General features: G+C 29.7%; 1 non-coding gene across 1 annotated transcript; it reads right to left on the bottom strand.

Annotated features, from left to right (window-relative positions):
* Nucleotides 1-3981: 3981 nt before the first annotated feature.
* TRNAE-UUC (transfer RNA glutamic acid (anticodon UUC)) lies at nucleotides 3982-4053 on the bottom strand. Its single transcript has one exon. It is a non-coding gene; the product is annotated as a tRNA-Glu (tRNA).
* Nucleotides 4054-13562: the final 9509 nt, after the last annotated feature.

Below are 13562 nucleotides of genomic sequence, written 5' to 3'. Positions count from 1 at the left end.
AATATAGACAGGTACTCGGACATATGGTCAGCTTAATCCAAAAACTGTCTAACTCCATCCGGACATAAAATGTAACCATCCATTTGAACTTACTAGTTCTAAAAATTCTTTCTAGTACGTCTTCCGTATAAAGTATATCACTTCTGAACCAAAATGCACAAAAATATATCTTTTGGTGAAATCAATGTTACTTTCCGATACCGACTTTTTTAATGATTTAACGCTTTCCATTTATTCACGAAACATACTTTTCTTCATAAGATTATAGTTTTGTTCTGAAATATCTTGAAAGAATTGCATTATAAATAATAAAAAACAACTCTTAAGTTTTTTTTCTCATTTATTTTATTTGACCACCAGTGACCGGGTATCGTCGTTAGCCCGGAATTGGTCAAATTAAATAAATTTGGAAAAAAATATAAAGTTGTTATTCAATTGTATGTTAAACGCAGTTCCACCAAGAAATGTTGTCACGAAACATACTTTTCTTCATAAGATTATAGTTTTGTTCTGAAATATCTTGAAAGAATTGCATTATAAATAATAAAAAACAACTCTTAAGTTTTTTTTCTCATTTATTTTATTTGACCACCAGTGACCGGGTATCGTCGTTAGCCCGGAATCGGTCAAATTAAATTAATTTGGAAAAAAATATAAAGTTGTTATTCAATTGTATGTTAAACGCAGTTCCACCAAGAAATGTTAGGACAGCAATGAAATCTAAATATTATGTACATAATTTAATATGCAAGTAATCGAAAAACATATATTTCACGTTTATAACGCTTTTATAACTCAAAAGTGTATGAAAGCTTAATGATGATGAAAAAAAAAGGAATCAAGATAGAATTTACAAAGAAAGCAGAAGGAATCCAAAAATTAAAGAATTTTCTTAATCCTAATTTTCGTTATTAATTTTTGTAACAACGGTCAATATATAAATTATCAAGAAGTATAGACTTTCTTTTTGAAGTTATAACGATCTTATTTTACTCCTTGATTGGAGAGAGAAAAATGATTTACTTTTTAAGAAATTTGAAATTCACCTGCTAATTTGATATGACGTTCGTTTGATTTACTTTTCTCACTTAAATTTCCTTTAAATATCCAACATTTAGAAGCTGTGAAAGTTTGCCCGAAATTCCTACAAAGGGTGAGAGAGGGTCCCGAATTACAGTAGGAAACGAGTGTTAATTACAATAATGATACGGCAAAAGACAAACTTGCGATAAATAGTTAATTTTGGTATCGCGAGATGGGCTTTGCTTAGTTAATTAGCCCAATAAGATAATGCGGAAGAACAAAGCAAGGATTGGTTGAACTAAGATTTTGCAGGCGCTGAGACAATGTTACTGACAAAGGTGAAATACATTTTAAGGGATAATTACTCCTCATTCTGACATGAAACATTTATTCAAGTAATAACGTTATAACGTAAAATTATTTATGTCAATATTTGTTCTATTTAAAGCTTTACTTTGTGGTTGGTATATATTTTAAAACATTTTGAGTGTATCCAAATACTTGTTCACAAAATTTGGGTTATCTCCATTACAGGAGTTATTTTCATATAATTTTTTTATCATTACATTATCTATCTATCTATTTTTTTATTTTACATTATCTACCTCCAATTACAGGAGTTATTTCATATTATTTTTGTCATCTCATCAAAGATGAAGAAGAATATGGAAGTAATGTAAAGTGATCTCTTAAACCAGCCTTTGACGGTCTTCAGCCACATAAATGCCCATACTTCCATATTCTTCTTCATCTTTGATGAGATGTCAAAAAATGGTATATGTTTTAGTATAAAACCACTCACTGAGATTATCTCAAATTAAAGGAGTTATTTTCATATTATTTTTATTTCTCATCAAAGATGAAGATGACTATGGAAGTCCATTTAAGGGGCTGACGACCGTCATAGGCTGGTTTAAGTGATCACTTTACATACGTGTAACATTCACCAATTCTACTCATTATTGACATTCACACTACTGAAATTCTTGGAAGATCTATAAGTGTTCTAAGTTCTATAAGTATAAACCAATTCGAATCGTTGTTTATGAATCACTAGAGCTTCACAAGAGACATCTATTGAGTAAGATGAAAAGAAATGAATGTAATTGCCCGGACTTCCATATTCTTCATCTTTGATGAGATGCCAAAAAATAGTTAAATTGCTTCAAATATAAATTACACCAAAAATGTTGTTTGCAATATTATCCACTTGACGTTCCCAATTCATTAACCTTAAATTCTTCTCCCACCTCATTTATCAGATTTAACACTCGATAAGGCATACTTCAGCGTGAAATTATCATATCCAAGCATAAATTCGGTGTTAACAATAATAGGGAGAGCTTTCCATAAGGTTCGGGAGCTTAGGACGCACGGGATAAGGAACGGAGAGCAGGGAGATATGCATCTACAAAGGGTAAAGATAGAGATATACTCGCAGAAGGAGGCAGTCGAGGATGGATGGGTTGGATTCGGTATGGTAATGTATTAACCGAATTGAGAGAGAGGATAGAAGAGCTTGTATTTGTTTATGGAGCATGATATACACTAGAATATCAATCATTCGGTAGAGAAACCCTTACATACACTTCTTATATATACATTTAAACGTAGGTATGTTCAGAATCGTTTAAACGTAATTTCGTTTTAACGTATAAGGTATCATGTAACACACAGGCTTATTGTATATTGCACATAAGACCACTTTGGTATTAGTTTATTACAATATTTACAGGATAATGTATTATCTCCTAATCATTCATCGTTCACTTTGTATAATACCATTTAAAAAAGTTTATTACAATATTTACTGGACAATGTATTATCTCCTAATCATTCATCGTTCACTTTGTGTAATAGCATTTTAAAAAGTTTATTACAATATTTACAGGACAATGTATTATCTCCTAATCATTCATCGTTCACTTTGTGTAATACCATTTTAAAAAGTTTATTACAATATTTACAGGACAATGTATTATCTCCTAATCATTCATCGTTCACTTTGTGTAATACCATTTTAAAAAGTTTATTACAATATTTACAGGACAATGTTTTATCTCCTAATCATTCATCGTTCACTATGTGTAATACCATTTTAAAAAGTTTATTACAATATTTACAGGACAATGTATTATCTCCTAATCATTCATCGTTCACTTTGTGTAATACCATTTTAAAAAGTTTATTACAATATTTACAGGACAATGTATTATCTCCTAATCATTCATCGTTCACTTTGTGTAATACCATTCAAAAAATTGTGTAATACACATTTTAAGTGATAGAACGACGAACGATAAGGAGAGTATTATAAAACCATACCACAAAGTTCACATTGCTTTTAAATTCCAAAAAAATGAGTACCAACACATTAAAAAAAATGAAATTACAATAATAACGAGAAATAAATATGGCTTAACCGGCAGTGCACAATTGTATTCTGGTCCCAACCCTAATGCAAAGACTAAATTGTAGTTAAAATGCGATCTCTCAGACGAATTTGCGGTAAAACGATGTGTGACGTGTGTTCGAATGGTGATATAATGAATGAATACAATGCTGAGATAAGTATTATCAAGGAATGAATACAAGGCTGAGGTAAGGTTTGGACATGTGGAACGAATTGATGAGGAAAGAATGATAAACAGAGCAGTTAAAAACCGAGGTAAACTTAGCGTGATCAAGTTAGTCAAATACAGTGCGGAAGAGGAAAATAATGTTTGCTAAAACAAAGTGGTGTTACGTTCTAGTCTTCTCTGCCTATCCTAGGGGTTTTGCTTTTATACTGGTCGATTTAAGAAAAACGTCACTTAACGTATGACTGTTTTATTTTTCATAGAAATGCAAAGTAATGTCTTGCTTATAATTAAAATAAAAATAAAAAAACACATTTTTACCATATATTTACATACATATATACACATACACACATAAAATTGTAAAGCAAAAATGTATTTCCCATACCGGGAATCGAACCCGAGCCTCCTGGGTGAAAGCCAGGTATCCTAGCCACTAGACCATATGGGAGACGTTGGAGAGTTACAAAATTGACAACTGTATCCGTTCGTTCTCGGTAAAACTATTTTCGTACAAACAAAATATTTGTATGAATGTATTCAGAAAACCAACACAAGCTTTCCAAATATTTGAAGAATGTTTCAACATTGGCTTTGATTCAAAACACTGCAAGTAAATTTTTTGTAAAAATGTTATTTATTGGTTATGGTTGTATTTCAACTGAATTTTATGAACCAAAATAAATTACAAACACTTAATCAATGACCCAATTAGGGAAAAATGTACATTTATGTTTGTTTTATGTGTTATACATTTACTTACACATATTTAAAAATATTTCATGTATGAATACAAAACATTATACATATATATGTATATATATATATATATATATATATATATATATATATATATATATATATATATATATATATATATATATATATATATATATATATATATATATATATATATATATATATATATATATATATATATATATATATATATATATATATATATATATATATATATATATATATATATATATATATATATATATATATATATATATATATATATATATATATATATATATATAATGTTTTGTCCTGTCCACCTCCGTAGTGTAATGGTCAGCACGCTTGGCTACCGTTCTGGAGGTCCCAGGTTCGATTCCCAAGGGGGGTAAAATTAATATAAAATGATTTTTTCACTGTGATATTTATTCAATATTAACATGGACTGGTACCTGAAGCGGAGGGCTGATCACCTTTCCTTCATATGTAAATGATCAAGAAAACACTGCGTTTATATGACACAGTGCCCTATGCACCATTGGGGTGCGGATAAAGGTTTTATTATTATATATATATATATATATATATATATATATATATATATATATATATATATATATATATATATATATATGTACAATATTTTGACAGTCATAAAGAAGCACGCTGTCCGCCATGAGTAATATTTAGTTTTGCGTGTGAAGGTGTTACATTCAAAAGATGACACTGCTATCCCAGTTAAAAAAAATGCAAAAAAACTGCTGTCGTTTTACTTGTCACAGGTTAAAATAAGGAGTTTTATTAATATCTCAACATTAATGATAAAAATATGGACATAAAAATATATTTACAAGGCTTACGAACTATCATGGATTGGTTTAAGTGATCACTTTATACACATGTAACATTCACCATTCTACCGATGATTGACACCACACTCCTCAAATTTTGCAAGTTATATTTATGGTTCAATTAAAAAGATATTTGCATTCTATTCACTTTACATACTGCAGCACAATCTAAAATGGTTAAAATGAGTTTATTTCATATATTAAGAGTAACTTTCATGTTAGTATGTAAGTTTACTTATTTTGATATTTTTATTTGAAATTTATTCATAATTTTACACAAAAAAAATGTTACATAAATTATGGTTATTTTCAATTATCCTGGAAGATTAAGCAAATATTTCAACGTACGGGGAAGGGTATATAATAAGTTGTCTGTATGTTTAATACAAGCCATAAAGTTACATGATAATATTTTGTTTCATTTGTGAAAATGAATCCTCAAAGTAAGTCTGGAAGTTGGTATGTTTGGATTGCACCATCCCCTCATGGCATCGTCGATAAACTTTGACGGCGAACTTCGCGTTTGGTAATAATTTTAGTGGAAGCCGTCTCAAACCCTTGCTCTACCGGGTGATCCCGAACTTCTTTAAACATATTGAGTTGTCCTCTCCTCGTGTCTCTGCTCAATGGTCCGATGGCGGATTTATATGACTTCCAGGCGAATGCAGCCGATGAAATTACACCCATTTATAAATATTTCAATTTCATTGATTTAAACTTCCCAGAGGGGAGTCTAATAAATAGAAAATGAATTTTTCACTCTTATATTTATTCACTACTACCCTGGACTGGTACCTGAAGTGGAGGACTGATCACCTTTCTTTCGTATGTTAAAGATCAAGATAAGACTGCGTTTATATGATGCAGTGCCCCACGCACCATTGGGGTGCGGATAAGGGTTCGAATGAAAAAAAACGTGAACATGCATTCTGTTGAATTTGAACTACTACTACTATTACTACCATCACGCTCTTTCCCAGCAGGGGTAGGCAGAAAAGATAGAACGCCACACTCTTCTGTCCTGACATACACTCCTCTCCTCTTTCAAATCCATACAAGTCATACATGCCCTCCGATTACGCAGACTTTTGACTCCACCAGATTGTAGGTTCCGAATGATCTGATCGTGTCTTTTTCGGTCATCCTCGTTTTGTTTTTCATCTCGCTGTTGAATTTGAACTTGTTAAGAAAGTCGAAAACAAATAAATTATATTTTATTTATCATAAGCATTGTCAACTGTGTCGGGTTTTGGTCCCTTGGTTAGTGTCGTGGACTCTTGAGTTAAAGTTTCTAGGTTCGAACTCATTCTACCACAATTTAATACCTATTTCTAATAATGAGCCGCTTAGGCTCACAGAAATAGTATGAAATTGAAGTTATTTTGTAAATAATAAGAACACAAATATTTCTATTTTTATTAGAAAAAAAAAACTTCGTGATATGGTAATATAATACTATCCTTATCATTCGTCGTTCACTTTGTATGATACCGCTCTCAAAAATACACTACTTCGTAACTACTGGTTTCGGAATAATTATTGAATTATCCCTAGTTTACAATTATATTCCTTAATAAAACTTCGTTTTTAATTCTGTCAAACAATGATTTTTCCACACATTCATCTGAGAGAGCGCATTACAATGGCGTTTCTTTGCCAGTTCCATGTTCCACTTTCACACATCAGTGTCGGTACCAGCAATCCGTTGTAATCCGCCGGTTTGACTTCCATGGACATATTTTTATTTGCAATCACTCTGTTTAAAGCACCATTTTTTTATTCCCTGCATTTACTCTTCTCTTAATATCTTTATCCACTTTTCCATCCCTTGAGAACATGTTTCCTAGATAAATGTATTTTTTTTTAACATATTTTTTTGATCACCGTATACAGTGTTAAATTTCATGATTCGTTGACTTTTCAATATCGGTTTTCGTCAGTCTTGTTATGTGGAAGATGGAAATATTATTTGATTTGTAAATATTTACAGACGTCTAAACTTTAGCCCTTGTACGAAATGCATTTCCCCAGTAATGACGGTGAATAAAAGATTTTCCAACAGAATTCTTACGATATTTTTCCAGTTTAAGCTAGCATAAGGAAACTCGGAAAATATTCAAAACCTGACGAAAAATTTGAATAAACAGGATGGATAAGACCAACCGTCTTACCCCTGCTTAATATAAATGTGAAATGGCGGTAAGCTGAAGAAATATTAAAATATACATACTATAATTATTCCTTGCAAGAGAATATTAATGATGGAAGATTTCACATCAAAATTGTGTGTTTAAAAGGTTTTTAAATATAATTATAATATATAGTTCCTCATTTATTTAAAAAAATATTTATGGATTTGGCGTTCAATTTGTAGAACTCCTTTTTAATTTATACATATATTCAAAGGTATAGTCAAACACTGATTTTTAGAGTATACTAAGTTGTATTTTATTGTTAAAAACACATAATAAGTAATAAAATTCGTGAAAATTGTTTGACCTTGTTATGGCATTTTCAAACTTATGTCATTTGTTTGAAAGAATTTTATTTGAAAAAAAAATCGTGTATTCAACAATAAAATTCAAATAAGTTAACTTTAAAAATCAATTTAAGAATTTGAGTAGTGTGGTTGTCAATAATGGGTGGAATTGGTGAATGTTACACGTAAGTGATCACTTAAACCAGCCTATGACGGTCGTAAGCCCCGTAAATACCTAGACTTCCATATTCTTCTTCATCTTTGATGAGATGTCAAAAAATAATATGAAAATAACTCCTGTAATTGGAGATAATCCAGATTTTGTGAACAAGTATTTGGACACACTCAAAATGTTTTAAAAATCAATGTTTATTTTTACATTTAACGCATATGTGTTTAAATATAAAAACGTCTTATACACATAATTTTTATGTGAAAATTTCCATTTAAATGAAGATTTAAATTGAAATGGGAATGATGAAAATCAAGTGTTTGCTCGACTCAGAAATTTTCATTCGCTAGTTTAAGTATATTTTTTACACAATGTAATATTGTTGATTGTAACAACGAGATGATCGATTGATATTGTCTTTCCGATTGACCATTTTATGGTTTGCCGGAGGAGGTCATTGATTTTGCCGATAATTAATCGGGTGAACGAATGATTTTATACTTGAATTTAAATTGTAATGAAGTAATTGTTAAATCACAGCACAACGTAATGCTGTGATTTAGTAAACGAAAATTTTATTTTGATTTTGTGTGGAATTAAAAGTAATGTAAAGTTGTTAAAACGTTTTAAATAATAATATGAAAAAATAAAGTTCAAAAAAAAATTATTAATCGAAAAAAGTAAAATAGGAATATGTTTAGTGATTAATTGTTGGAAAAATAACATACAAAACATATTTAATTTCATAAAAAAGTTTTTTGTACAGTATATTATTTTCATAATATTGACTAACTTAAAAGGAAATCCTCCTCAAAAATCAAGCAAATATTCAGATTTCTATAACAGCTTAGAATAATATGCATTTAAAAAAACCTTGATATTCCAAAAAAAATCAAAGATTGTAGAATTATTAACATTTTTTTTTTATTTAAAATTTCAAAATTGCTTCAATCGATTTGTTTTCGAGTAAAAGCAGTTACTTTTTCAATGTTTGCAAAAATTCTCAAACGAAACTAAAATATTCACTAGTTCGACAATTTATATAGGTCACAGTTTAATGTGTCGAAAGAATGCAAAGAAGTGGTTCCAATACATCTTGTTCAAAGTGTTTTAAAAAAATTTAATTTAATTAAATCAAAATTATTTTCCACAATTATACAATTATACGTTAAAATTAATATTTCACAAAAAGAAAAATCAATTTTTCTTTAAGCATTTTAATTTTAAAAATTTTAATATATTTGCTTTAGATGTTACTGGTGAGAAATATTTCAATATTGTGATAACGACAATCAAGTTCGTTCACTATGCTTTAAAACATACATTTTAAACATAAATAATAAAAAAAACGCGTACATACATAGCTGATATTAGAATATTCACAAACAACTGTGCAAAGAAAATAAATTATGATCAAATTACATTCACGGTTACATTTACAGGTACCGTGGCGTATTTAGGTAGACGCTCGTTTGTGAAACTGACGTCACGGTTCGATTCCCGCCATGTGCAAAATAAATTCAATTTAAAGATTTGTTTTCAATTGGTCTGGGTGTTTGTGATGTATTTTTTTACATTTATCTTCTATAACCTTACTATCTTACCTGCAGACAAACCTCTAATAGAGGCTTTGCGGGTTATTTATTTTATTAAATAAAAAATAAAATAAAATAAAAATTGTTGTATCTTGGAAAAAATGACGAATGTTACAGAGAACTAAAATTATCACTTAAGCCATCTAATGACTGATTGTAATGCTTAGACTTCCGTAGTTTCTTTGTATAAAAAGATGCTCCTTTTATATAAATATACATATGTACATATATTAACGTAAATACATACGTCGACATACAATATTTGCAAACGTCATCGTGCAAATATATAAACATACTTGATACTTATTGAAAACGCTGTAACTTCGTTATATTTGCGAACCGTAGCTAAAAATCCTCGGTTCACCTCCGTAGTGTAATGGTCAGCATGCTCAATTGTCATGCTGGAAGTCCCGGGTTCAAGTCTCAGGGAGACGTGAATATAAATGAAAGTGATTTTACACTCTAACATTCATTTAATATTACCCTGTACTGGTATCTGAAGAGCAGGAGTGATCACCTTGCCTTCATCTAAGTAACGATCAAGATAACACTGCGTTGATGAGCTGCAGTGCCCTATGCACCATTGTATGCAGATAAGGATTTTTGTTAAAAATATGTATATAAAAAGGAAATATCCTAGATTCAATAAATTCTGAAATGTCCATTAGTAATATTTTATCAACAACCTATTGACTGTTCAAATAAAAATCAAATTATAAGCAAGGAAAATTCGTTCATTAAAAATAGGATACATTTGTCGCTTCACAGTAGATTTTTCTTAAAATCATTTAACGCAAATATCCTTTTTTAGTTTGAGAATCTCTCGTGCGGAGTGTGAAATATAGATAGTACCACCTGATTCGATTGCTCTAAAAGGAATCACGTGAGAAAGATAAACTTTCAGGTTCCGTTTCAGGAATGGATTTCAGTGCACTAACGCGATGCTCTCTTGCCGGAAGTACGCTGTAATACACTTGCAAACACCAACAGATACCTAATGCAGGTAGGAACACATTTACACGTGCTGAAAACTAATAGCCTTTTTCTTGTAAAGCTCTAGAATACAATTTAGTGAAAAAAATGTAAAAAATTTTAAAATAAAAAATAAGTTCCGCCTCCGTAGTGTAATGATCAGCACGCTAGGCTACCGTTCTAGTTCTGGAGGTCCCGGGTTTGATTCCCAAGGAGAGATCAAATAAATACAAGTGTTTTTTTTACTCTAATATTTATTCAATGATTACCTGAACTGGTGCCTGAATCTTTCCTTAATATGTTAATGATCAAGATAATACTGCGTGTGAATGATGCAGTGCCCTATGCACCATTGGGGTACGGATAAGGGTTTGATTTTTTTGATGATGAATTAAGTTCTTTTATTGTCATTGACTATGTGAAATAACAAATTGAAACAAATATAAAAATGAATCACTAGAAAGCCATTACTTTTGAGATTATAAAACTAAAGATGTTCTCAGCAGCTTTTATTTTACCTATTGATTTTTCAACATTTTATTTCTCGAAACTTATCGTGTTTATATTAATAAATTCAAAAGAAGTTTCACATAACTGTGTAAATTTTTTTATGTAAATAATCATGTTTACCAAAATGTGGCTTTACACAAATGTTTTATTTTTATATTTAAAAAATAATTTCAACAAAAAATATTATTTATAGTACAAAAAAATAAGTGCATCGTCGCTTTTTGACAGAACAGAGTTTTTTTTTATTTTACTTGGTATGTACCACTTTTTCTTAAAATATATAGCGACTCGTTTGTTATGCATTCATTTTTTTTTATTCATCACAATGTAAATTATTATGAGTGATAATGATTTTGAATTTTTAAAACACGTGTGAGACTACATTTAATTTAAAGTTTTATTTGGGGTTAAATTTTAAATTCGAAGTTCTTATATTTTACCATCAAATGTAAAAATCAGTAATATGTTTTCTTGAGTACATTAAACAAAACAAAACAAAAGGATCGTAATAAATAAACTGGGTTTTTGAATAATTAAGCGTAAAATCCATTTTTGTACTTTTGAATGCCTACAAGGGAAAGCATAAACATTCCTTATTTCATAATACGGCAGCGTTTATTTAGCCATTCAAAACTTTATTTCCTTCATTGTAGGGAAACCTCCTCGACTTCTCACCCTTGCGCTTTGGGGGATGGAATTTCTTAGAGCCTCCTTTCATTGCCTTTATGTTGTAATAAGTTGAACGTAACAAACTCAATTTGCTGTGAAATTAACACCAGTTGAGCGGAACACCATCAAAATGATACCGTAAAAATAAGTCTGCGCTGTGTACCAAACTAACGCCCAGAATACATCCTTACGTCGACAGTTCCGCATTATGCAAATGGGTCTTTTCAGGTGGACATTTTCATTTTATTAAAATAGGAAAACATTAACTATCTTACTAACCTGCCATCTAGCCGCTACCTCGCAGGGGTAGACAAAAAGAATAGAACGCCACATTAATCTGTCCTTGCAAACAATCGTAAGGATGTATTCAGGGCGTTAGTTTGGTACAAAATATATACATAGTTATGTATATATATATATATATATATATATATATATATATATATATATATATATATATATATATATATATATATATATATATATATATATGTATAATAAACAAATACATATATAAATTCATTGCTAAACATAGAATCATTGAATTGTTTAAAATCACGCATTAAGTGAAATATCGATTGATGTTGCCTAAAATTTTCAATCACAAAGTAAGTTAAAACATAAGCAGTATATTCACTCACAGGGAGATTAAAAAGCCCATGTAAAACGATATTGCATAAGCCGTAACTACATTTCAAAGTTACTTAGTCTTTAGGTTATTTCAAAAATGTATTAAACAACAATTAAATCAAATTTATAATTTTTTGCCCTCTGAATCTAAATCTGACCTTTAATATCAATGAATATATTTACAATGTCATTTAAAATTCATAATATCTAATTGTGGTGTAAATTTAAGTAAAACACAATATACAAACGAATAAACATGGCGGAACCGAACAGCTGTCGTTAAATATTAATTTATAGTGATATGTTTCCTTATGATTCATGTTTCTGGCACCAGCGAGATAATTTATTATTCCTACACGGATGTTTTGGTTTAACCATACAAATGTTATCTGCTTTTAGCAAAGTTCAACTTACTCTATCAAGTTAATGTTTGTATTGCCGAAGGCATATTAGGTTTATAAAGCTTCGCGCCATCCATGCCTCAGCGTCAAAATGTAGCCTGTAACCGAAAAGCTTAAAACCTAATTAATTCAAATAAATACTGTAAAATTGTGGTGTACTGACAACAGTAATTACAGTTCTCATGTATTGAAATAAACTTTTTTTTCTATGAAAATACTTATGAATGGTAAGTAAAATATATAAGTTTCATTAATTTATTCGGCAGTCACTTTATCGTAAAGTCAATTAATGTTAAAGTTAAGTTCTACTTGGTAAATACCACTTATTGAATTTGTGGTATAAACCAAGTAAGACTTTAATTTTTTTTAAATCATAAATTATCATCACTGTCATTTGTTTTTTTATACGTCTTCATATTATCCCTTTTATGAAACAACGCCTCTCAAACAATGGATTTCCAATTCTGCTTTTTTTAATTGTTTGTGTTACTACAATCATTATGTGGTATTGTTTAAGCTGGCATTGTTTTGCAAATTCATTGTTGTTTTATGAATTAATAAATGATTCAATTATTTTTTATTATAAACTGAGAGTGCATTGTATTTTAAATAATACGTATGGCAGATACAATTCAAAACACTGTACATTGGTAATAGGATGGGTGATTATTCTGTAAGGGTAGTTTTTTATTACGAAATTTTGCTTCAAATTAAAAGTATGCATTTCTCTTTAACATCACGATTATTCATCAATTATGATTATTATTATTTATTTTATTAATGTTTTTCAAATAGAAATATTTTGGTTTTATCTTTACAAAAAAATTAAATTGTGATTTTCCATATTGTAATTAAATTTAACTTTATATCATTTTTTGACATTTCATCAAAGATGAAGAAGAATATGGAAGTCTGGGCATTTACGGGGCTGACGACCGTC

The sequence above is a fragment of the Brachycentrus maculatus genome, unplaced genomic scaffold, assembly GCF_059751285.1.
Source record: "Brachycentrus maculatus isolate JH-2025_06_01 unplaced genomic scaffold, ASM5975128v1 h1tg000268l, whole genome shotgun sequence".
Classification (NCBI taxonomy): Eukaryota; Metazoa; Arthropoda; class Insecta; order Trichoptera; family Brachycentridae; genus Brachycentrus; species Brachycentrus maculatus.
Note: the sequence above shows the minus strand (reverse complement) of the source record. Positions and strands in the feature narration are given on the sequence as shown.